The sequence below is a fragment of the Cricetulus griseus genome (assembly GCF_003668045.3).
Source record: "Cricetulus griseus strain 17A/GY chromosome 1 unlocalized genomic scaffold, alternate assembly CriGri-PICRH-1.0 chr1_1, whole genome shotgun sequence".
Classification (NCBI taxonomy): domain Eukaryota; kingdom Metazoa; phylum Chordata; class Mammalia; order Rodentia; family Cricetidae; genus Cricetulus; species Cricetulus griseus.
In genome coordinates, this window is record NW_023276807.1 from 151,085,013 (window position 1) to 151,109,977 (window position 24,965).

At 37.3% G+C, this 24,965-nt stretch overlaps 1 pseudogene; it reads left to right on the forward strand.

Moving 5' to 3' along the window:
• The first annotated feature begins 835 nt into the window (after positions 1–835).
• LOC113830767 lies at positions 836–977 on the forward strand (annotated as a pseudogene).
• Positions 978–24,965: the final 23,988 nt, after the last annotated feature.

Here is a 24,965-nt window from a genome sequence, read left to right on the forward strand (position 1 = left end):
TTGGTTGGTAGCATTACATTTAAAAGATACTTTCTTTTTTATTTTTTACTTTTTTTGTTTTAATTACAAACAAGATTGAATTACATGACAATCCCAGTTCCCTTCTCCCTCCCTTCCTCCCCTACCACCCCCTAACTAAAACCCTACCTATCACATATCCTTTCTTCTAATCTACAACTGACTCAACTTTTTGCTCCCTCATGACCTCTGCATTCTTCCTTTTCTTCCCTTCTCATTCTCAGAACTCCCTCCCACCTCTTCCCATGTTCTCCATTTGCTTAGGGGATAGTGACCCTTTTCCCTTCTCCAGGGGACAAAGTTTGTCTCTTTTAGGGTCCTCCTTGTTTACTAGATTCTCTGGCAGTGTGGATTGTAGGCTGGTAATCCTTTACTCTATGTCTAAAATCCGCATATGAGTGAGTACATACCATGTTTGTCTTTTTCTGATTCGGTTACCTCACTCAGACTGGTTTCTTCGATTTCCATCCATATTCATGCAAATTTCAAGATTCCATTGTTTTTTTCTGCTGAGTAGTACTCCATTGTGTAAATGTACCACAATTTCTTTATCCATTCTTCAGTTGAGGGGCATCTAGGCTGCATCCAGTTTCTGGCTATTACAAATAGTGCTGCTATGAACATTGTTGAACAGATGTCTTTGTTGTATGAATGTGCTTCTTTTGTGTATATGCCTAGGAGTAGAATTGCTGGATCATGTGGTAGACTGATTCCCATTTTCTTGAGGAGTCGCCATACTGATTTCCAAAGTGGCTGTACAAGTTGGCACTCCCACCAGCAGTGGAGAAGTGTTCCCCTTTCTAAAAGAGACTTTCAAATACTTACCTGGCAAGGAAGATACCATGATCACTAGGATGGTTTAGCACTCTGGATGTCCTGACCCCTGTAGTTTCCCCAAATGTGGGAAACTTGACTGCATAATTTGTGGTAGTGGGAGACTGCATTCATGTTCTCCCCTGAGAATGGATAAACAAATAAATAAGACAAACCTGCACAGATGAAAATTAATCTTTTCTGTCTATGGAAAAAAACAATTTCAGTTTGTTTTTATTGTTGGCTTCTTAGCTTAGCAGTTATATTTGCAAGCCTGTTTCCATGACCCTGTAGTAGAACAATGTGCACATATTTGTTTTTCATGTAAAGAGGGAAGGCATTATAAGCCACTCAACATTTGCTTTATTTTGTCCAAGATTCTAACCTCCTCATTTAAGCTGCAGAACTTCACTATGGAGAAATCTTTAAACCCCAGGCCTGCTGACTAGCATAAGCTCTGCATGGGTACCATAGAGGAACCAGCAATTAGGCTCCATATAGTGACTCTCAAATGAAGAGGGTAGATTGATGTCCCCATTTGTGTTCCAGTGCCCCAAAATACTATCACAGCATGTGAAGCTGCGTGAGAGCTCTACTGAATTTGTATTCCGGAAAACAAGCTAAAAGGTCAACATGCATATATATTTATAATGGAACTGGTATTTGCTAATCAATGAGGAGAAACATTTCTCCTTTTGTAGTAACTTAACAAAATTTTCTGCTGAGAGCCTGCAGTCATCCCTGGAAAACCCTTACAAATTACACTTCAATATTTTCTCAGATACTTAGAACAGAGGGTGTTCAAACTGCTAATCTACTGACTTTACAATTTCCATGCTAAGATTAAGATGCCACATCTAAGTACTAAGTTTTTCGTACCAATTAAGGAGGAAAAATGGTCTGCAGCAGAGCTAGTATGAAAAATTAAAAGGGATACTTTTAAAACTTTTACTGTAATACAAATTTCCAAGGTTTGCAAATATTGTTTAATTATTGTCAATGAAGTATGGCAGCTTCAGAGGTGACAATAATTACCAACCACCCTTAATAAATCCAATTCATCCTACAAGTACTTGTATGTAAAGGTGTCCTTTACATCCAATATCCAATTCTATAAACATGGAACTTAAATTTCTCTTGTCTCATTAGACCTGATACTACTTGTCTGCATGACTCACACATATGCCCATCATTAATGAAGCACTGTTTTTGGAACACACCATCTGAGGTTCTCAACAACACTTTGCCTTGCTTCTTACACTGTGTCAGTGGTCTCAACCTTCCTAATGCTGCAACCCTTTAATACAGTTCCTCATGTACTGGTGATCCCCCCAACCATAAATTATTTCATTGCTACTTGATAAGTGTAGTTTTGCTACTGTTACAATTCATAATATTCATTTCCGATATGTGACCACAAAAGGGGTTGCAACCACAGGTTGAGAACAACTGTGCTATGTTGCCCAATGAGACACACTTCTCAAGAGCCCAATCCTACCAGTCAAGGGTCTCCTATCACCAAGCACAGCTCCTGCAGCTGATAAACCTCTGGACCATTCACTTTCTCCCACTCTATCCACACCACTGCTGTCTACTGCTTCCATTTATTTCCTCATCACTCTTCTTCAGCAATCCACTATGCTAGCCCTTTATAAAGAGTATCTGCTGTATGGAGTGGTGAATTTCTAGTGTTTTGCTTTCTCACAACATAGAATATAATCTCCATGTCATTAATCCCTTAACCCAAGTCCTACTCCCACTTCCAGGAACATCTGATGGTCTCCATGACTAATACCTCTTCACAGAGCTCAGCCACTCCCTCTCCTAGCCTCAGCCCCTGGTTATTTATTTTTCCACAAATAGAACTCCCTTAGCACTCACTCTCGCCTGCTCCTTATAAACAGTTGTTACTAAATACCGGCTGGGTTAAATTTGGTTTTACCCTTTACCTAATTAAGTTTTTACTTACTTTGGTTTGTTAATGCATTTCTCAGTTTAAAATAGGATTTAGCCTGAGTAAATTGAGAGCATGGGAAGAGTGGGGAGAGAGCTATGAGAATGAGAAGGGAAGAAGAGGAGGGATGCAGAGGTCATGAGGGAGCAGAAAGGTTGAGTCAGGGGAAGAATAGAAGAAAGGATATGTGATAGGTAGGGTTTTAGTGGGGGGGATGGTAGGGGAGGAGGGAAGGGAGAAGGGAACTGGGATTGTCATGTAAAACAATCTTGTTTCTAATTCAAATAAAAAAATCTGAAAAAAGATAAAATAGGGTTTAGTTTCAGAGATGAGTGCCTTGGAAAAGTTTTGTCGGTGTGGTAATGCAGAACACATTAAATTAGTAGAGGAAACAAAGGCTGGAATGAATGAATAGGAGACAAAGATTTAAAGGTGCTATAACAGCACCTGATTAACACAAAGCTATGTATGGGAAAGTTAGTGTGAGTCCAAGAACATCAAAAAAGTATAATAATAAAAATACCTAACATGCATATACTATGTGCAAAATGTGAATTACCATGGCTGAGAAATGGTAGACAAGACAATGAATTACATGAGGTGGCTACTGAGCATGGACCAAAGAACTCGGAAGAGGAGTTGGTAGGAAATCATTGTTTCATTAGTATACTTATCCAGGCAGTGACATTCTACCATGAGGAAGACATGATCAAGTTGAAAAATTCATCACTTCATAAGATGTTTTTGTTTTAATTAGCAAAAGTGTCTTGTAGTGGGGAATGGTGACTTAATACTCAGTATACAGTTGAAATAACATTTTAAAATAAGTATGATCAATTATTCTGCCAAATTTCAAGATCTACTTATTCCATTTCTTATATTGATAAAAATAATAATAAAACAAAGAATTCTAAGACTTTTTCAACATAATTTAAATGATTACAATGATAACAAGCTGTATATATCTTTATTATAATCCTACCTAGAAGTAGATTGGCAGTGTATTTAAAAGCAAGGTTTTACTCTCATAGTAGCATATCCCAATTATTGATCTTCCATTCACTGACCATGTACCTTTGGGATCCATAGTGCTTTTATGGGACTCACTTTGCTCATATTTAGATATACCTAGACCACATAGTTATTTGGTAAGTAATGCAATATGTATAAATTAGCTATTATGCAAGTTAAATTATTAATACCAATAACAAAAATGGTGTCAGAATTATGTTAAGAGTAATCTGGAATGATGAGATGGCTCAGTGAGCAAGTAAAGGCTCTTGCCACACACACACACAAAACACACACACACACACACACACACAGAGACAGAGAGAGAGAGAGAGAGAGAGAGAGAGAGAGAGAGAGAGAGAGATGTCTCTGCATTTTTAAAATCTTTCCCCCTTTCTAAGCTAGCAGGCAAGAGATATTATCCAAAATCATGAAACCAAACCACTCATCTAGGAATGTGGCCAAGTGCAGAAAACTGAGCACATGGTGTGCCATTAATCACACACGGTTTTGCAGAGTTGAACGAAATATTATGAATTACCAATTAAGTATTAACAGCAGAATGAATTAAGGAAATTGTCCGTAATACCTAACATTTCCATTATAGCATAATGCAAACTAGTGTTCCTAAATTCTGCTTCTAGAACAAACCACTGTCCAATTGCAGCAAAATGCATTTTACTTTTTAAGAAGAAATTAGACAGTATTAACATATCCCAGACTAACCCTAAAATGTTGATCTGTTTCCTATCTAAGAGATCTAAATGTACCTCAAGACAAAATAAGATGCTTCTAGAACTTCTCGAGCTATAATGAACCTAACATGAAAACTCAAGATTATGAATAATAAACAGGTTTACCAGGACAAGTGTGATGCACATCACAGCAAAAGCCACATGGCATCAAAAATAATGATGGAACACCACATACTTGACTGGGGTGCAGCAGCAGCTGTCAGACCAGCATGGTGTATAAATGTGAGTCACAGAAAACGTGTATTTAAGTGTAGTCAACAGGCCCACTGTGCACCTAGGAGCTGTAGCAGGCACTTCAGACGGCATCCTTAATTATTATTTAAATGAAGGCAAGGTGATTAATGACATCCTTTCTCTTTTGTAAATATCAAATATGAAGACAACCCTACACAAATTCCTTTACCTTGCAGACTGAGCAACACTCTCTCATTATAATACATTTCCATAAATCACACCAGACTGCATGGGGAGAGCCACAGTCTCCTCCTCTAATCTTCATGTCCTCACTCTATTTTTCTATCTCTCTGATACCTAACCTACTTTATAAAGCCCTTCTAATTAAAAGTGACTGTAATAAACATAGCTTATTCTCCAAAAATAGATGTAGTGTCCATATGCTACCATATTGTCTAGTAAAGACCATATGGCCAATAAATAATTATGTAAGAATGGCAGAAGAGGATAAGAAGACAGGAAAGAATGAAGATGGGGAGAAAAGCAGGGGAAACAAGCAGAAATGTTTCAAATCACATATACTATGTGTGATTGACATGGAAGTACAGTGATGGAGAGCTGTTGCTGCTGCTTTATGATTCCCCAGTGAGATATGAAAGATCCAGCTGTCCCCAACCAGGTCAGAGGCAGACCAGTCATTAAATTCCAAGTATTCTCTCTCAATACCCCTGTGGTACTTAGGTGGATATGTATGCATTACTCACTACCTGATCCTTTCCAACAGTATCACCAATTTGAGGTGATATGAGGGCAAGGCTTCCATTGTTAATTCTAATTGTTTCCCCTAAGTAGTCTTATTGAGCTGGTTTTAAATTTAAAAATAAATTCTAAACAGCTAAATACCATGCCTCTATGATTTATTTCCACCATTTGACCCTTGTAGTTTAAGAAACATTCTGAGCACACAGTTCTCATATTCTCACAGGTGGCAACCATGTCTGTATTTCAGTGGAGTACTTAAATTATCTGCCTGTATCCTTGGCTTCACCACTCACTATTAATCATAATGTTATTCCCAATAGGCATGCCTCCTTAATGTGTTGAACTCTTCGGGTGACTGATATGAGTTACAGAGTAGTGGAATAAAGTGGATATAGAAAAAAAAGCGAGTGTCACAAGTCACTTGCCTCCATTATTCCTAATGGCTTTTAAAACAATGAAATTATTTTTTGATCAATGCATATTGAAAGTTTGTACAGTTTAGAAGCCATTTGATTTTCAGATACACTATATTTTAACATTGAGCAGCATGACAGCCACAAAAATGGCACATTGTCAAGTTGAAAATCACTTTAAAAATTCCGAGGTACTAAACTAAGTGTAGGGTAGACCATATGCAATTATCTTCAGAATTATAGGGCAATGTTGGATCTCAAGGACTTAGATGACAATATCATGATCATATGACCCATATAACTTTCATATTACTTTTCTCAAAGTATAAACTTTTTATGAACTATATTTCATTCGAACGAAAAATTTGAAAATGGAGCTATTTTCTTAGAAATAATTGAAGCTTGTAATCTAGCTCCTTAGTATCCAGCGGTCCCAGATGATTCGTCTTTATTTTCCCCTGTCTTTCTTCAAAAAAAAAAAATCTTAATACTTATTTCTTAATTTTATTTATTTTTTAGTCTTAGAGATAAACCCACCTAGGATCACTGGAAATGAAGCAAAATGCATTCTTCTAAGAAGCAGGAACACGTGATACAAAGAACCTAAAGAATATTTAGAAAAAGAGCAATTTATGCACCTTTTAACATGCCTGGTGCCTGAAGAAGCCAGAAGAGGGCACTATTAGGAGATGTGGCCTTGTTTGAGCAGGAGTGGTGTTGTTGGGAGGAAGTGTATCACTGGGGGGGTGGGGCTTGAGGTCTCAGTAGGTAAGGTCGGTTCTCTGCCTGCTGCCTACAGATCAAGATGTACAGCTCTCACCTTCTTCTCCAGCACCGTGTCTGCCTGTGTGTCCCCATCCACGTGTCTCACCATGCCCATAACAGACTAAACCTCTGAAACTGTAAGCGAGCCCCAGTTAAATGTTTTCCTCTATAAGAATTTCTGTGGATCTGGGCATTGGTGGCGCAAGCCTTTAGTCCCAGCACTCAGAAGGCAGAGGCAGGCGGATCTCTGTGAGTTCAAGGCCAGCCTGGCCTCCAGAGCGAGTTCCAGGATAGGCTCCAAAGCTACACAGAGAAACCCTGTCTCGGGAAAAAAAAAAAAAGAATTTCTGTGGTCATGGTGTCTCTTCACAGCAATAAAACGAAGTTTACAGCAAAACAAAACCCAAACTAAGGCACCATTCATTGGAAAGATCAGTTCACAATCGAATCCATTAATTAGTTCACTTTCTCACTTCAGTGGTCTTGGCATCTCTTCAGCCCCACATTCCCTAGGTAGCATGCATACATTCATCACGTGGATTAGTTTCTCCTCGGAAACATGCCATTCATTCATATTATTTCCTATGCATGGTATTTTATCCTCCAGGTGTGTCAAACCATTCACTAATTCTAATACTGACTCTGTAACCTCATCAGATGCTATAGACTTTTGACCTTTCTACTTGGTAACTTTTACCACAATGACTATAATTCTGCCAGTATTTTGCTCCTTGGGTATTTTTAACCTAGTGATTTCATACACTTTTATCCAAGTCCAGTACTTTCCTTATCTTTCATTCCCTACATGAACAAAAAATATGTTTTCTCTGCTTTTATAATCTATCCTACTGTTAGACCCCCGAAAACTCAAGTATCCGGGGTCTCAGGCCAGGTTCGCGGTCACCCCAATCACCAGGCGGATTCGAGAGCTTGCTGCAAACTGCACGAGGCTTTATTGTAATTTAACGAACTAACCCCATGTTAGCTCGGGTCTTTCACCCACCCGCCATGGCAGACGGCTAGAAAAAGACGGCTCCTTGGGTCTCCCAAAAGATCTTATAGGGCAGCGTAAGGGGAGTGTCTAGGGGTACGCACAGGCTTACGATTGGTGTGCCTCCAGGCTTGGAGGGCTTGCCCTGTGTTGATTGGTCAACTGGTTGTTATGGCCCATAGGCCCTCCCAGGGTGGTTGCTATGCTCTCTACGTCATTGTCGTGCGCTTGTCCGTAAAGCACACCCAGGGTCGTAAAGCATAGCGCCACCAGCTAACTTCCGATTGGTTCCTTGTCACGAGACAGGCATCTGACCTTTTAGTGACTAAGGTTCCTTGTCACGAGACAGGCATCTGACCTCTAAGTGACCAAGGCAGGTTTATGGCAAGCACGTGTTCGGCTGTTATGGCTGCCAAAAGGGAAGCCGGTTCCTTCACTACAACTATGCAGACTAATCAATTGTAAATTTGTGTTCACGGAAAACAAATGGATCTCTCTAGTGCTCACTGGGCACATTAATTGTACTTACTTCACTCTTCACAAAGGTTCCCTCAGTCATCCTGGAATTTAAACTTGAATCACACTTGCCTTACATTCTTCAAAGAAATGATAAGAATCTCTTTGAATTCCCAACTGCAAAACCTACAAACTAGAAGCATCAATATCCATTCTTGTCTTTTCTTTGACTCTTGATCTTCCCCACCTTTCATAGTATCTTCAATTTCTTTTTATGACTATTTATGTACTAATTCTCATCTAATTTGTCCAGCCTATAAAATTATCTTTCATAACACCACCAAAAAACACTTTCATCATGTTTGAAAATGACTAATATGATGCTAAATACCATTAACTTACTTTCAGTCTCTTCTTTCAAAATCTATTCACACCTTCATACAGGTAGTCATATCGTCATATTGGCTTCTGTTGCCTCATATGTTCTTAAATTTTAACTTACTTATATTTGTGGATAGGTAATATCAGCAGGTTTCAAGAAACTTCTACCTCCAGTTCTTTAACTATCAGCATTCATTTAGATCTCATTTTTGGTTCATGTTTCTTTATGCTACACACTCTTCCTCAACTGTCACATAAACTGTCTGTTAATAATTAATAAATGATTATCTATAGAACAGACCTCACTCCTGAGCTCCTAATAAAACTATCTGCTTACTACACATTGCTACAAATGTAGACATCCCATAGCAATCTCTTCTTTTAATTAATTCCTTATACAATGTATTTTTGTGATATCCACCCTCTTTTCCAATTTCTTCTAGATCTACCTTTGTTTTCCTGTGTCTACTGAATTCTATGTTCTCTTTTACTTTTAACTTGTCAGGTCAAATTTGTGCTGCCCATATACTCTTGAGTGTATGGCCATCTACTGGAACATGGTTGACCTAGCAGGGATCACACACATAAAACTAACCCTCCCATTCCCAGAAGCTATCAATTTCCAAAAGCTCCTCAGCTGAGGATAGGACTTCATGCATACCCACCCCCATCTCTATGCTGGAATTTTAACTGACTTGAGCTTATCTAGGACTTGTGCATGCTGTCTCAACCGCTGGGAGTTCATACCTGCAGCTTCCCTGTGTAACTGGAAAATGGTGGGGGGGGTTCATAATTATTCACTGTCTCTGGGTCTTACAGTCTTTCTGCACTCTCCTCTGTAATGATACCTGGACCATAGGAAAGAGGGCATGTGTAATATAGACATACCATCTAGGACTGAAAAGTCTCTGCAGTCACTAATTCTCTGCACTTTGACCAGTTGTTTATCTGTGTGTTAACTGCTATCTACTTCAAAAGGATGGTTCTCTAATCATGTTGAGAGATGTGTTAAACTTTGCATACAAATCATCAGGAATTGGTTTAATATTATGAATATTTATCAGAGTAATAGTAGTAGATTCTCCCCTAGGGCCTATGACCTGTCAAGCCTCAGTTTTTTTACACTGATAATGGAGTCAGGTATGGATTTCATCTTGTAGACTGGGCTTTAAATCCACATATAAAGTGGTTGGTTTTTTCCCATGATGTTTGCATCACTATTGCACCAGTGGGCATCTCTTGCCAGGCTAGTAGTTACTGTAGCTTGCAATGTTCACAGCTATATTTTTTTCCTTCTAGTAGCACACATAGCACCTTGCAGCACTATGGAAGCTAGCCAGAAGGAACCAAGCTTCCAGGTCAGCACTAGTTTGACTTCTTCACATCCTAAGACCCAAGTTTATGGTGTCTTCTGTAATAGATTACATATTGTCTTAAAACCAAAATTTGGAAATAAAACATAAGTTATCCCCAAGACAACAGAGCACATGAGGTGTATGGTATTTCCAGTTTGACGTCAAATAAACACACAAGGAGAATGCACATGTCAGAGAATAGTCTTTTTCTCACAGAAATATAACATAAAAGCCTAGGAAGATCTCCAAGATTAAAACAATGCTTATATGATGTATACAGTGTCCAAAGAACGTTAGAAGAGATTTCCATACTGGTAGAGATTATTAACAATAGGAACATAGAAAACAGAGCAAATGACAACATTAAGCAGCTACTAACTTCAGGAGAGTAAAAAACTGTAAGAAATATAATCATTAAATATATCTTGAATCAGGTATGAATAATAAAAATATTATTATAATAACGTAAATACTGAAATAAGCAAAAGTTACAATTGGTTAAAATAAGAGACTAAAACACTAGTAAATAATATAAAAATTAATAAATGAGAAATAGCAATATTAGCAGAGGGTATCATTAGAATAGTAAACCAAAAAGATGTGAACAAATTTATTTCAACTTAGTAAAAACCGAGAGAAGATTCATCAGATGACTATTATTTTATTTTTTATAGTTCAATAAACATAGAAAAATAGTCATTTTATTATCATTCACCAGTATTATATTTTACAACAAATTGTATAATGCTATACTTTGATATGACTGGCAAAACAACAAGTTTGTTAATTCTTGATGGGGAATGTACTGTGTATGTTTATCTTATTGATTGTTAAATAAAATACTGTTTGGCCAATGAGACAGTAAGTTAGATGGGACTAGGAGTCAAAGAGGATTCTGGGAAATGTAGTAGAGAAGTGGTGATCCATGCAGGAAGTGACATAGCAAGGAGACTCATATTTAAGCGAAGGAGAAACAGGAAGTGTCCCTTTTTCTCCTTGCTCCTCCAGCAGCGCAATGTGATCCACTGGCAAGGAGGGACGCCAATAAAGCGTCCGATAAGATAAGTCTTATAAAGTATATAGATTTATGATAATTAAGACTGAGCTAACAGATGAGAATCCTAGTCATTGGCCAAGCAGCTTTGAACCTAATACAAGTTTCTGTGTATTCATTTGGGCCCTAACGCGGGCGGGTGGCTGGCGTAAGATCACACGAGGTGGTGGGGCTCAGGCGGCTTTTGGCAGAAAGATTTATTGTAACAAATACTAGTGCTACTATACACATGTGAGTAACATATTAAGCTACAACATGAAGACAGCTAAGATGTTAGTAGGTGATAAGAATTTTTAAAATCCATTATCATCTTATAGCCCCACCATTATACTTGTAGTCCATCGTTGACTACAAGACCAACGTGTGGCATATAACTATAATCCAGGGGAGTGAAATCAGGACTATGATGAGATTCATTCATGAAACTTTATTCATACTATCCAAAATACACCAGCAATCTAAATATCTATTGATGGATGGAAAATAAAAATGCCACATTACACACAGTGGAGTACTAGTCTTTTTTTTCTTCTCAGTTGAAATTTTTTATTTTTATAATTGTAATTAGACCAATTTTAAATTAGAAACAAGCTTCTTTTACATATCAATCCAAGAGTTCCCTCTCCCTCCCTCCCTTCCTCCCCTGCCCCCACCCCCATCCCAACCCCTTTCTGCACCCCAGAGAGGGTGAGGCCTTCCATGGGGGGCTATTATTTTAAGATAGCCTACTGTCACTATTTTACCTTTAAAGTTCTAATAAACACTAATAAAAGTGTTCAAATATATGCACCTCAATTTTGCCTATATATTAGGATTATAAAGAACAGTAAATCATTGACTAGTAGGAAAATTTAAATACTGGAAAAAGAAGGGAGAGTTGATAAACAGAAAATGCAGCACACTGCTATGTAGGAAGTGAGAGTATGAGGTTAGTCAGGAAAACAAGGGGACAAGAAATAAAGTTCACACAAGAAATAGCTGCTACACATTTTTAGAGGATAGCATGCAAAATTTGCTTTTGGATATAGTAATTTAAGCTTGTTATGAAAAGAAGACTGTAGCTAAATATATGGCAAACTGATGAGAAGACATTTAGAACAAACTAATAATGATGATAACACCCTAGGCTATGGTAAATGTCAACTTATTTTCTGAATACATTTTGCAAGTGTCAAGGTGAGAGATTAAGTAGGGCTACCATATAAAATGCAAATGCCCCTTCCAATTTGAATTTCAAATAAATAATGAACTTTAATACATTGGTGCCCCAAATTTTACATGAAACTCGTCAAATAAAAATATGTCATTGTTCATATGAAAATCAAATTTAACTGAAATACTATTATTTTTATTTGCTAAACTCTGACAACCTAAGAATTAGACATTGTTTAAAACCAAACACAAATTTAAATGCTCTGATTAAAATTAATAAATTATTATTAATAATAACCTCCCAAATCCAATTAGTGCATGGGTATTGAGCCATCCACTGGCTTGTAGATAGCCTACTCTCTTAGAGTTCCTATTGCTGTGATAACACCATGACCAAAAAGCAAGTTGGAGAGGAAAGGTTTTATTAGGCTTACACTTAAGCATTGCTGAAAGAAGTCAGCAATGGAGGGCTGCTGCTTACTGGCCTGTTTACCCTGGCTTACTCAGCCTGCTTAAGAACCTTCTGGGTTCTTAGAACTCAGGACCACAAGCTCAGGGATGGTACCACCCACCATGGGCTGGGCCCTCCCTTATTAATCACTAATTGAGAAAATGCCTTACAGCTGGATCTCATGGAGGTAGTTCCTCATCTGAGGCTCCTTCCTTCCCAATAACTCTAGCCTGTGTCAAGTTGACACATAAAACCCCAGTACACCTACCCCCTTGACCACAACCCCAAAGATAAGTGATTGTCAGTCTCTCAGCAGCATCAGCTTCCCATAGCTCCTCTGCTAGGGTGGAATCTCTAGAATCCCTCACCACCACATCCAGTGCTGGAATTCAGCCTTCCCCTTAAAAGATATTTTAATGTTCCTTACCAGGGAAAATTAGAATAAGGAATCCTGTTTCCAAGTGAGTTAAACTCTAAAGCTAACATAGACAAACTGTGGTCAGTAAAGCTTTATTAGAAAACCTAGATATCCGAAACCCTTTTTGTATTGTCTTTGGCTGCTTTTGTACTACAGTGACAGAGATGACTAATTACCATAAAGCCCTCCCAGTCCACAAAAGCTAAAAATATTTACAAACAGGTCCTTCATAGGAAAAGTTTGCTTTTCTGAAGACCTCCCTTGACTGACAAGATACAGTAAGATCAGCAAGTATATATTTTGACTCTTAGAACTGAACTTCTGCCCAATAGCCTAAATTGCAGTGTGAGTTTTCATCAGACTGACAGATGACCAGAGATGGCTGAACATCTAGCTGGTGGCCAACACACAGTTAACTCAATGGTATTAGGAGGGATTTTGTTCATGTGTTTGTCTGGCATTATTTTTTACCCCTCTTCTGGTCTTTTGCTTATATATTCTAGTTTCCAATTTTGTGTCTTTATGAGAGTTTTGTGAGTGTAAGTGTGTGTGTGTGTGTGTGTGTGTGCATCTATATGTTTCTTGTGCTCTTTCTTCATCTCTTTTTTCCTGCTGTTTGTTTTTTTTCCTATTCAAGTTTGTTTGCTTTCATTTCATCTCTTGTTTTTTGTTTTCTTTCCTCCTTTTTTATGCCTGTTTTTTGTCTAATGAGAGAGACCAAGAAAGATCACGGATTTGAGTGGATAGGGAGGTGAGGAGGCAGGGGAGGGAAATCGGGAAAGGAAACTGCCACCAGAATATATTTTTCCAGGCAGAAAATTGTTCATTTTCATCATCTTTCTTCAGTTTACTCCAAAACAAAATTAATTAAATACTGTTTTAATGCTGGGATTTTATTCAGAATGTAATCATTGGGTCAGATGTTTTCTCTTCCTATCTTCATTTGTTCTTGCCTGGTAAAGACAGTGTGTGATGATCCTGCATTCATCCTTTTCTTGAGACCATAGTAGCTGACACAGAAATGGATATGCAGTTCTCAGTGCAAATGAAGATAAGACTTAGAGACTTACACTTGCAAATTAAGCATGTTCCAATAACAGCAGGTATTAGGTTACATAGAATTTATATGCATATATATATATATGATATGTGTATATGAGTCTATATAAATATGGTTTTTCAAGACAAGGTTTCTCTGTGTAGCCCTGGTTGTTCCAGAACTCACTCTGTAGACCTGACTGGCCTCATCTTTGCCTCCCCAGTTCTAGGATTAAAAGCATGTACCACCACTGCCTGGCTCAAATTTATATTTTAACTGTTTCATTACATAAAGTTTTCTGAAATGCAACCTTGAAACTAAAAGTTATAAAGCTGTGTAAAAGTTAAAAATTACTCATTAAAAAACAAGTTGAAGATGTCTGTTCATTAAAATGTCACAGGTAATAAAATCTGTCTTCTACCAAATAGCACAGAGATGTAGATGCTTTTTAAAAAATTTTCTATACAATAAAAATAGATTTCTTTCTTACAGCTATCATGGCATACTTCCTCATTAAAACATAAAATATACTGAAAGAGAAGTGTTAGCTTTCAAATTAACTTCCTTAACTTATGTAGCTTAGTAGCACTTGAAATAACTTTTTCTCATTTTTGTTTTATTTTTATGGGCATTGGCTTTATGTCTTATTTATTTGTTTGTTTTTGAGATAGTATCTGCACTCAAATTTGCTACATAGATAGCTAATGGCCTGATATTCCTGGTAATACTGTATCCACTTCCTTAGTGTTGAAATTACAAGCATGCCATCTTTAATTTATTTTACGTAGGAAAGAAAAAAAGTTTTCTTCTTTGAGCAATACAAATATAATTCTCAAAAGGGACTTGGATAGGATTTGGAAAAGGGCTTGGCTGGCAAAGTGCTTGCCATTCAAGCATGAGGACCTGAGATCAGATCTCCAGAATACACATAAAAGTTAGAATCACCAGGACTCCTTTTAGCCCCAGCACTCAAAGGTGGACACAGCTGGATCTCTGCAGTTCATTGTATAGCTGGCTTTGTTAAATCAATGCCCAGGTTGAGTGAGAGACCATGTTTCATAAAATAAGGAGAGTAATGATGATGGAAGACAACCGACATTGACCTCTGGGCACCACACACACACACACACACACACACACACACACATCTATCAATATTAAAAAGCTTACATGTTTTACATGAGCCCATTTGAAAATGCCACTATAATGCCTTGATTACTATAGTCCTCTGATATATTTTGGGGAGAGGACTGGGGGAATTGGGGAAGAGATTTTGAAGACAGTCTTTTCTCTCTAGTCCTGATTGTGTTGGAATTCACTATATAGACCAGGCTGGCCTTGAACTCAGAGATTCCTCTGCCTCTCTGCATCTGCCTCTGGAGTGTTGTATAAAGGTGTGTAGTGCCATACCTGGCTTGTATTAAGGTTCTGGGTTTGTTTGTTTTGTTTTGTTTTATTACAATGTATAAATACTCAAATACATCCTTTCAATTCTGTTTTGATTATTTTATGTTCTTTTTCACTATAAGAATTTTACTATCTAATTGAAGTATATTTTCCATCATATGGGTAGAAGTTGGGCCAGGTAGAGTGACAGATACTGTATGTTTTGAATAAATGTCCCCCAGTGCCTATATGTTTAAGACTTTGCTGCCAGCCCGTTCCATTAACCAGAGGTGGTTGAGCCTTTGCATGGTGGGGATCAAGGGAGGTGGTTAAGTCATGAGAGCATACCCTTGAAGGTGATAATGGGGCATCCCTATTTTTCTTTCACTTCCAACCCATCAAGAGATGATCAGCTCCTTTCTCTTTACTTTCACACATGCCGTACTCAATGTTTTTCCACAGGCCCAAAGACAACAGAGCCAAGAAAACATTCACTGAAACATCTGCACTTTGAGCTTAAATAAAGCCAAGCCCCTTCTCTGTTAGCTGTTATTTTGTCACAGCAATGAGACAATGAGAAGATAACTAACACAGAGATCCAATCTTCAGTGCCTCTACCCATAACAGGAATTAGAATTGGTGGCCATCCCTTTCAAGAAGCACAACTATAACACCAGCTTGGGAGCAGGGAGAGAGGACACATCTGTCTTCTTGATAATATCCCCCTAGAAAACAGATTCAGTTCCACAGACATGGGAAAGGTGGAGAGAGGTGTGATGGAGTGAGTCATAAATCAAAAACCAACATGTGTTCCAATTAAGATGTAGTAGATTTCTGTAAATGGATGTTTTATAATCCTCTGTTTGCCTCCATACACTTTACATGTTGGTGGGTTTTTGTTTTTGTTTTTGTTTTATAATTTTTACCAGTTGAATCAATGTTTTCTGAGACACAAGAAAAAGCTCTAAGTTTATTTTGGCAAAACTCACTGCTCTACTTTGCATAAACCTTTTAAAAGTCTACTTATCAAATACTTATTACATCACTGTGAATTAAAACATAGCAGATTTCTTTTTCATTTTTTCAAGGTAAAAGAGGTTATATATATAGAAATGAAAATCGTCCATTTGAGAATGGAATATATGCATCCTGATCAACTGATTTGGTCAGGTTCAAGATGCCACTGTGTTGGAATTAGCTGGAAGAAAAAGCTCAGTGAGCTTAGCTTGCCATTTAAAACATATGCGTTCTCTGCTCCTGTTTTAACATCAATATTTAATATCAATTTTCATGTGACTTTCAAGGAATGGCCAACTTGGCCAAATAGAAATCTGTGGTCAAATTCCAGTAGATATCTATAGTAGAAAGTCTTCTTTAATAGAAAATATTCCATAAAAAGACAAATAGCTGGCAAACAAGACCAAATGAAAAAATACAGGTACATTTTCAAATAATTTCTGTTGGTTTATATTACACAAATTAAAGAAAATAAGCAGTAATATTACAAAACCACAAATACACACAAAATACACCCAAAACTTTGCAACCTAAAATAAATAAGGTTAACCCAAATTTTTCTCTGGCAAGAAATCCATCTCCCAGCTGCAAGAGTGTGATGGTTTGCTCTCCTCCTTATTAGCTCAAAACCTGCTTTGAGGATATTTTGATGTTGTCATAGTATCTGCTCAAGTTCTCTGCCACTTCATTTGGGTTGCAAATGAAGACAACAACTTAATCACCTATGTAATTTTTGGTATCTATGGAGAAATAAGAAAGAAATTTTAGAATGCATTTAAGACTATCTTTTTTTACACTCTGAAATCACTCCCATGTAGGTGGTTTTCTATTCTACTTACACATACAGATTGCCATAAAAGGAAAGTACCATTTATACCTGTATAACTGAAACATTCTCCTGACTTTATAGCTTCAACCTCTCTATCAGTCATTGTGACAGTACTTCACAGCATTCCAGCATGAGAGATTGAAGGAAAAGACAACAGTTCTACCCCAAAGTCAGATATGATTACAGCTCTCCACCTAGATGTTTAGACTACAGGGCACTCTGTCTTAACATTATCACAAAATAGAATCAGATGAGCTAGTCACTGTTCTGTGTTATCTAGAGAAAGCCTAGAGAACACAGTATCAACATAGTATGTGATGTCTTTCTTCCACTAATAAAGTCAGAGAACAGAGGTGAAAATTAAGCATTGAGAAATCTTAAAGTCCACTTCATTTGCACTTAAACATCAGAGACCTATTATTATTTTATTAGTTATATAAATGTAAGATCTAACTAAGGATTTGTATGGTCGTGTATGACCAATTCTGGTGCCTCTGATGTTTTCATTTTTGTCAACTTTGGTATAAGATTTGAAATACTGAGATGAGAGAAGAAGCTATCAACACAGGTTGGATGTTAAGAAAATATGTCTGAAACTGATTATAAAAGAGAAACTATAAAGCCAATGGAGATCAGAAATGGAAATCATAGCACCATCTATATCAGTTCTGTTATCCAACTACTGAGAGTCTGAATCAATAGAAGTGCTATTAGATCATAGTTAAGAATTATCACTATCCCTGGGGAGGACTTGGGGCATGAGTTGGGGGAGGTTGGTAGGGAACAGGAGGATGGGAGAGCAAGGGATTGTGGGGGATGGATATGTAATAATGAGTGCCTCTAAAATAAAAAAGAATTTAAAAAGAAGAATTATGCCGTTCTATTAAAGTAGCTTTTGTAGGTCCAATGCAATCCCCATCAAAATCCAACACAATTCTTCACAGACCTTGAAAGAACAATTCTCAACTTCTTATAGGAAAACAAAACACCCAGGATATCAAAAACAAGTCTATACAATAAAGGAACATCCCTGACTTCAAGCTCTACTATAGAGCCATAGACATAAAAACAGCTTGCCATTAGCAAAAAATCTTCCTTAAAGTTAACTAATCAAACAATCCTATTATTAAGTCCTTTTATTAATAAACAATGGCATACTTATCAGAAAGTATGGACATCAGTTTTAATCTACATCATAAAAGAAGTTAGACAACTGTCAGTTGTGGTGGCACACACCATTAATATCCGCACTGGGGAGGCAGAAGCAGGTGGATCTCTATGAGTTGGAGGACAGCCTGGTCTACAAATTGAGTTCCAGGATAGTCAGGGCTGTTGAACAGAGAAACCCTGCCTCAAAAAAAAAAAAAAAGAGGAGGAACAGGAAGAAGTTGTTTTGTTGTTGTTGTTGTTGTTGTTGTTGTCAGGCATCTTGACAACATCTTTATCACTCATTAACTAAGAAAATTATTTGAAGAATGGTAGAATAGTGTGATTTCCATTACAGGAAAACTATTCCTTTGTTAGTACTAAATAGAATTTGTGAACAAAATGGTTTACATACTAAGTAGCTTTTAATCTGTGGATTTTATATCATTAAGGTAAACTCCATTTATGTGACTAAAATGCCACCTAAATATAATTTTTCTCGCTCTAACATTTTAAGATTAAAATGGTCAATTTGAAAAATATTCTCTTTAAAAATATCTAAGTTTATAGTATTTCTTAGAGTAAATGTCTATCATTCTAGAGCTGATAAGAACAGGGGAGATTTAGTAACACTCAATCCAGTTTAAACTAAAGTTGCTGTTATGTCCATTCTATAGCTTATGTCTGTGACAGCAAACATAATTAAAGCAATAGAAAGAAAAAATCACCACTAGTTCTGAAGCAGTGAAACTTGAAAACCAAGAAAATAATGCAGATTATTTTATACCTAGTACTGATTACACTCTGATTCTTCCTTTATTTCTTCACCACCCATAAGAGCAGATATAAATATAGGATAAGCATGAATCAATAGAAAATAGACTGGTGAAATAAAGAGTGATATAAGGGATGTGTTGATGTGTTCACAAATACACAACCATCCAACAAGCTTGAATGTGTCCATAGCTCTGCCTCCCTCTTCTTGTCAGCCTGATACATCCCTGCCTCACTCCATCCCACAAAGTGAAAGTCAGTAACGGTAAAGTGAAGGGGAGAGACAATGAGAAGGTGAGAAGACAGTACTAATTCCTCTCCTCATTAGTCAATGGACTTCCCCTTAGAATGTTCTATGAGGTAATTCTGAACCAAAACCTCTCATTAACTAGTGTGTTTCTGACTTGCTTGCATGACCTTTCTTTGTGTAAAAGATGTGGCACCTTTTTAAAATTCTTTTACAACATATATAGATGGAATGTAGTTTGATCATATTCACCCCCCATTGTCTTCTCTTATCCACCTTCTACTCTCAACAAATCCTTTTAAAGGAATTAAAAAGAACTGTCACAGTTAACTCACACTGTCTTGTCACTTGTTGCAGTGCAGCATATAATAAGTGCGTCCAAGACACCTGTGGAGATGGGCATTTTTCTGAGATGGTTTCAGCAGCTGCACAGTGCCTTAGCAGCCAGGTCTTTTGAAAGCAACCTACAAGCCATTAGTGGGAGTCTGCAGCATCTTAGCTCAAAGGTGGGCTATAGGCTGATGCTTACTCTATCAAACTGTCTGGCTGGTTCAGTGGGTTGGCTTGAAGTTCTGCTTTTCTTACTAGTCACACACTAGCAGAATTAATTATTAAAATCCTTAAACATAACTTACCCCAGCCCCACGCCACCTTGTTACTTTTTTACTATAAAAGGACACATTCATAGATAGATACACTCCAGAAATTCTGAGTGTACCATGACATTGCAATTAGACATATTAAAAACTAAAATTACTGTTCTTACATTTTTCATTCCTTAAAGATACATAAGACAAATAGTTTTCCATAATGATAGTACATTTTATTAACCACAAATGTCTCTCTCTTTGCATCAGTTTGTTTCATTCGATTTAATTTATTTTGTTAGTTTGTTTTTCTGATGGATTGAAAAATGGGGAAGATTTAACTTCTATGCTTCCATCTTTTGCTTAGCACATAACATACATAAGTCACTCATATTTGGCTTACTTTAAGATGTAAATAGCAGCTACCATCCTACCTATTACACAGAATATTAAACTATCAGTTCTAGATATTTATACAATGTTTTCACTGAGTTAACATATATACAATGAATTGTGCTTATAAAATGTCAATTATATATACATATATATATATATATATATTAGTTTAGCAAGAAAGATGGTGTACAAAGTTGCAAGTTTTAAATAGCTAATACCAATATTCTAAGAAAGATACCTTACAGAAGTTGCATACTCTGTGTGATAGTTGCTTCTCTGTGTTAGCTTGAGTAGCACATTGGTGCTCAGATATTTGATTAAATGCTACTCTGAATGTTTCTGTGATGGTACATTGTTGGGTGGGATTAGCCTTTAAATCCATGGGCAATTCTCTGTAATATGAGTGAGCTCCATATGATCAGACAAAGGCTTGAAGATTGAAAAGATTGTCCAAAGTGAATTGTGACAACCATTTGACTTTCAGATTCCTATACAACTGTTCCTTGGAACTCCAACTTGAATGATCTGTCCCACAGTTTTGGGACTGGCACCTCCCTAATTTGATGAGCCATTTAAAAAATAAAACAAGTCTTTCTGTCTCTCTGTGTCTGTTTCCCTTCATACATTTTCTTCTTTTCCTCATATGCCACAGACAGAATTGATACCTCTATAAAATAACCTCCTTACCTAAGGCTCAGGGAACAACATAGGAGAAAGGGGCGAAAGAGGGTAAGAGCCACAAGACCAAGAAGTCTTCTGAGAGATTGTGTCTCCTATAAATGACAAGGAAGCCATGCCCATGATATGTCAACAATATAGCTACCTAATTAAGATCTAAACAATGACAACACCACATGAACATGTTGATGTGGTGAGAGGAAATCTTACAGGGCCCCACTGCTAGGCAAACAATCATGGTAAACTAATAACTATTGACAGAGGAAGTACTGGTCTTCCCCAGGGATGAGCCCCTTAATTGTCTATCGAATACCAAGTGGCAGCCCTAAAATCATGTATATACAAGTGATGCTAAAATGACTCAGTGGGTTATATTTATACATCTGTGCACTTATGCATATATGTCAGGATAATAGCCAAAGAAAAACAAACCATAAATTTTAGAGGGAGGTATATGTGAAGAGTTAGAGGAGGAGAGAAAGGAGTGAAATAATGCAGTTAGACGTTAGTTTTTTTAATTGTAAAAGTAAAGATAATTTGGATAAGAAAAAAGAATGTTTGTAAGATATAAATTAGTGTATGTTTATCTAGAGCCCAAATTCATTATTTTTCAAATGTATGCATAGAAAGATAATATTAAGTATATATAGAGAGAAACTGAAAAAGAAAGTTGTATGCATATATGTGTATTTATGTGTGTGTGTGTGTCTACAAGCATACACACATACATATACATACATCCTCCTGAACCTGTTTCTCTGGAGAATGCTAACGTAATTATATACTTCTGTGTGGGATGATGTGCCTGAATCTGTCCAAAGGACCATAAGGAAATACAGTGATGTATTTAGCTATATACTGTGCTTTCTCCACAGTGTGTGTGTGTGTGTGTGTGTGTGTGTGTGTGTGTGTGTGCAAAATGTGGAAGACAGGTAATGTACCTAGAAAACTAGAGTCTAAAGATGAGCCCAATAAGGAAAATCTATATTGGTTTTATGGTCATGACAATTACTATGATAAGCAATGAGATTTTAAAATGTTGTTTTTATTACATCAGCAGGAACTTTGTTTATCCCAAGGAATACAGTTATCTTGTATACAAATTAAACAAAGAGGGGAAATTGTAGTTCATTTAGTATAGACTGCAATCCAACACAGAGGCACTTTCCTGGTCATCTCATTGAGGCCTTGATGTTCTCTTGTTAAATTACACTTCCTCACAGGACAACAATATCAGAAGATGCCTTATGGGCTTATGAGAGATCAGAACAGAAGATCAAGACCTTGTTGTAGGGTTTCTGAACACAGACAGCAATGTATGCATTGTCCAAACTAAGAGAACAATCAAGTGGTCTGGCTTGTGTGGTAGAAGTGAATGCTGCCACAATGTTAGCCTTGCTCTAAACTTCTCTAGAAGAACAACTGTTATTATGATACCTAATACCAGAATCACCTCTCTCTGTGAGAGCATTCAATCTAGAAAAATGCCCATCCACAACAAAAGTATTTAACACAAATGCAAACCCTATGGCAAACCTTTTCTTATATTCTTAATGTGGTACCCTGTGTGCCAAGAGTGTGGTTGCTCTTGCCTCTTCATCTCAACCTGTGTAAAAACAAGTTATTCAGTATGGGTATTTTCCTGATTTGTATGGACAATACTGATACAAGCAACAAGAATTCACTTTTGGAAAAGTCAAGAATTGGAGAGAATTGTTTATTTGTATTTGTTTCTAACTGACCTCAAGTCATGCTGATTTCAGAGTGGACACATGAATCCAGCTGTGCTCTGACTCACCTCAGGAGTCTCTGCAGCAGCAACACCAGGTCTGCACTTAACTGTTCTTTAAAAACCTTGCTTCTTCCAATATTTTATCTTGGAAAGTTTCTGGACAGTTACTCAAAGTTATTTTTGCATTTAATTTTCCTTTATTGAAACTTAGTAGTGGAATACATAAAGAATTAAATTTTGTGTTTTTGACAAAGATGCTATTTAATTTAACATTCCTTAAGAAAACCTAGGAAATAATCCTCTCTAGGAAATATTGAATTGTCATGTCCAAAATGAGAGATATAAGGGAAGTTAGAAATGTTTCAAAGATAATGACCTTGTTCTCCAGATAAATGCCTATAAGTGTGTATCTCAAAAGCACTTTTTTATTTTAATACATTTTTATTTTAGAAGCACTCTTATTTATGTATAAATCCTCCCATCTTATCTATTATGTATCTTATCAATCCTCCCATCCTCCCATGCTTCCCACCAATTCCCCAACCCACCCACACCCACACCCCAGGGATAGTGAGACACTCCATGGCAGACCATCAAATCCATCACATCATTTGGGGGAAGGCCCAGGACCTCCTTCCCTTACCTTGGGTGCAATAGTATCCCTCCATAGGTAATGAGCTCCCAAAGTCCATTTGTGCTCTAGGGATAAAATCTGGCTTCACTGTTAGAGGTCCCATAGACTGCCCTGGCCTCCTAGCTGGCACCCACATTCAGAGGGCTTGGTTAAGTCCAATGCTGGTTCCCCAGCTTTTCGAATAGGGTCTCCATGCTCTCATGACTAAGTCAGGTCAACTGTTTCTGCAGGTTTCTCCAGCACAGTCTTGGCTCCTTTGATCATCCTTCCTCCCTCTCTGCAACTGGATTCCAGGAGTATGTCTCAGTGTTTAGCTGTGGGTGCCTGCTTCTGCTTTGATCAGCTACTGGATGAAAGCTCTAGGAATAGCAACTAAGGTAGTCATCAGTCTCATAGGGTAAGGACATCAAAGGCAGCTTCTCCACAACTGGCTAGATTCTTAGTTGGGGGTCATTCCTGTGGATCCCCTAACTTTTCCCCTGTGCCAGAACTCTCTTTAAACCTATACTGGCTCCATTTATCAAGTCATCTCCTTTCTTGCCTTCCTCTATTCCTCCCCTATCTCAGTCTTCCTGTTCTCCTTCCCTCCCTCCCCTTCCCACCTCCTTCTTCTCTTCCCCTGTGCTCCCATTTACACAATCGAGTATTACTCAGTGGAAAAAGACAATGAAATCTTGAAATTCACAGGCAAATTGATGGAACTGGAAGAAAAGATCCTGAGTGAGGTAACCCAATCACAGAAAGACAAGCAGGGTATGTACTCACTCATATATGGATATTAGACATAGAGCAAAGGATTACCAGCCTACAACCCATACCACCAGAGAAACTAGGAAATGAAACAGGGAGGACCCCAAGAAAAGAACACATGGCCTCCCCGAAGAAGGGGAGGGGGACAAGAACCCCTCAAAAGTATTTTTAATTAGAGCAAGAAAGATATGCTGGAGTGAGGGGAAGGGAATGTGGCTTGAATCATAATCTACCACCTTCTGTATCCTGTTTCTTTTTTTGCATTTTATCACAATCAAAACAAAGGCTTGAAGCTTTATGGTAAGTAATGGAAAAGGTATATGGAGCATAGCTCTTGCATAGATGCTATTGAACGCACATAAATGCTATGGAAGTGCATTAAATGTGTCTGAAGTCATTGTTCTCTGACATATTCAACCATGGGGAGTTATGTGCATCAATATATATATACATATACTGTTGACTGTCTTTTTTGTTTTTTGTTGTTTTTTTTTTTTAGTTTTTGTATTCCAATTTACTCTACACCAGGAACATGTGCATAAACATATAAGAGTATTTTGTTCTTCTAAAAAGGGAGTTGTCCTGACATTCTTATATTCTTATGTATCTTCAAACTATAGTGCAGCTAATAATTAGTCAGCTTCTTAATTTGTGTACAGACAAGTAGAAAGCCTGTTGACTGAAGATAAAATTGAATCCAGACCACATCAAATGCACCATGATAAAATGCAGCACTACCAAATATAAACAAGAAATTTTTATTTGAACTGAAGAAAAAGATAAATGCTTTTACAATCTAGAGTCTGGAAGATATGCCTAACATCCAA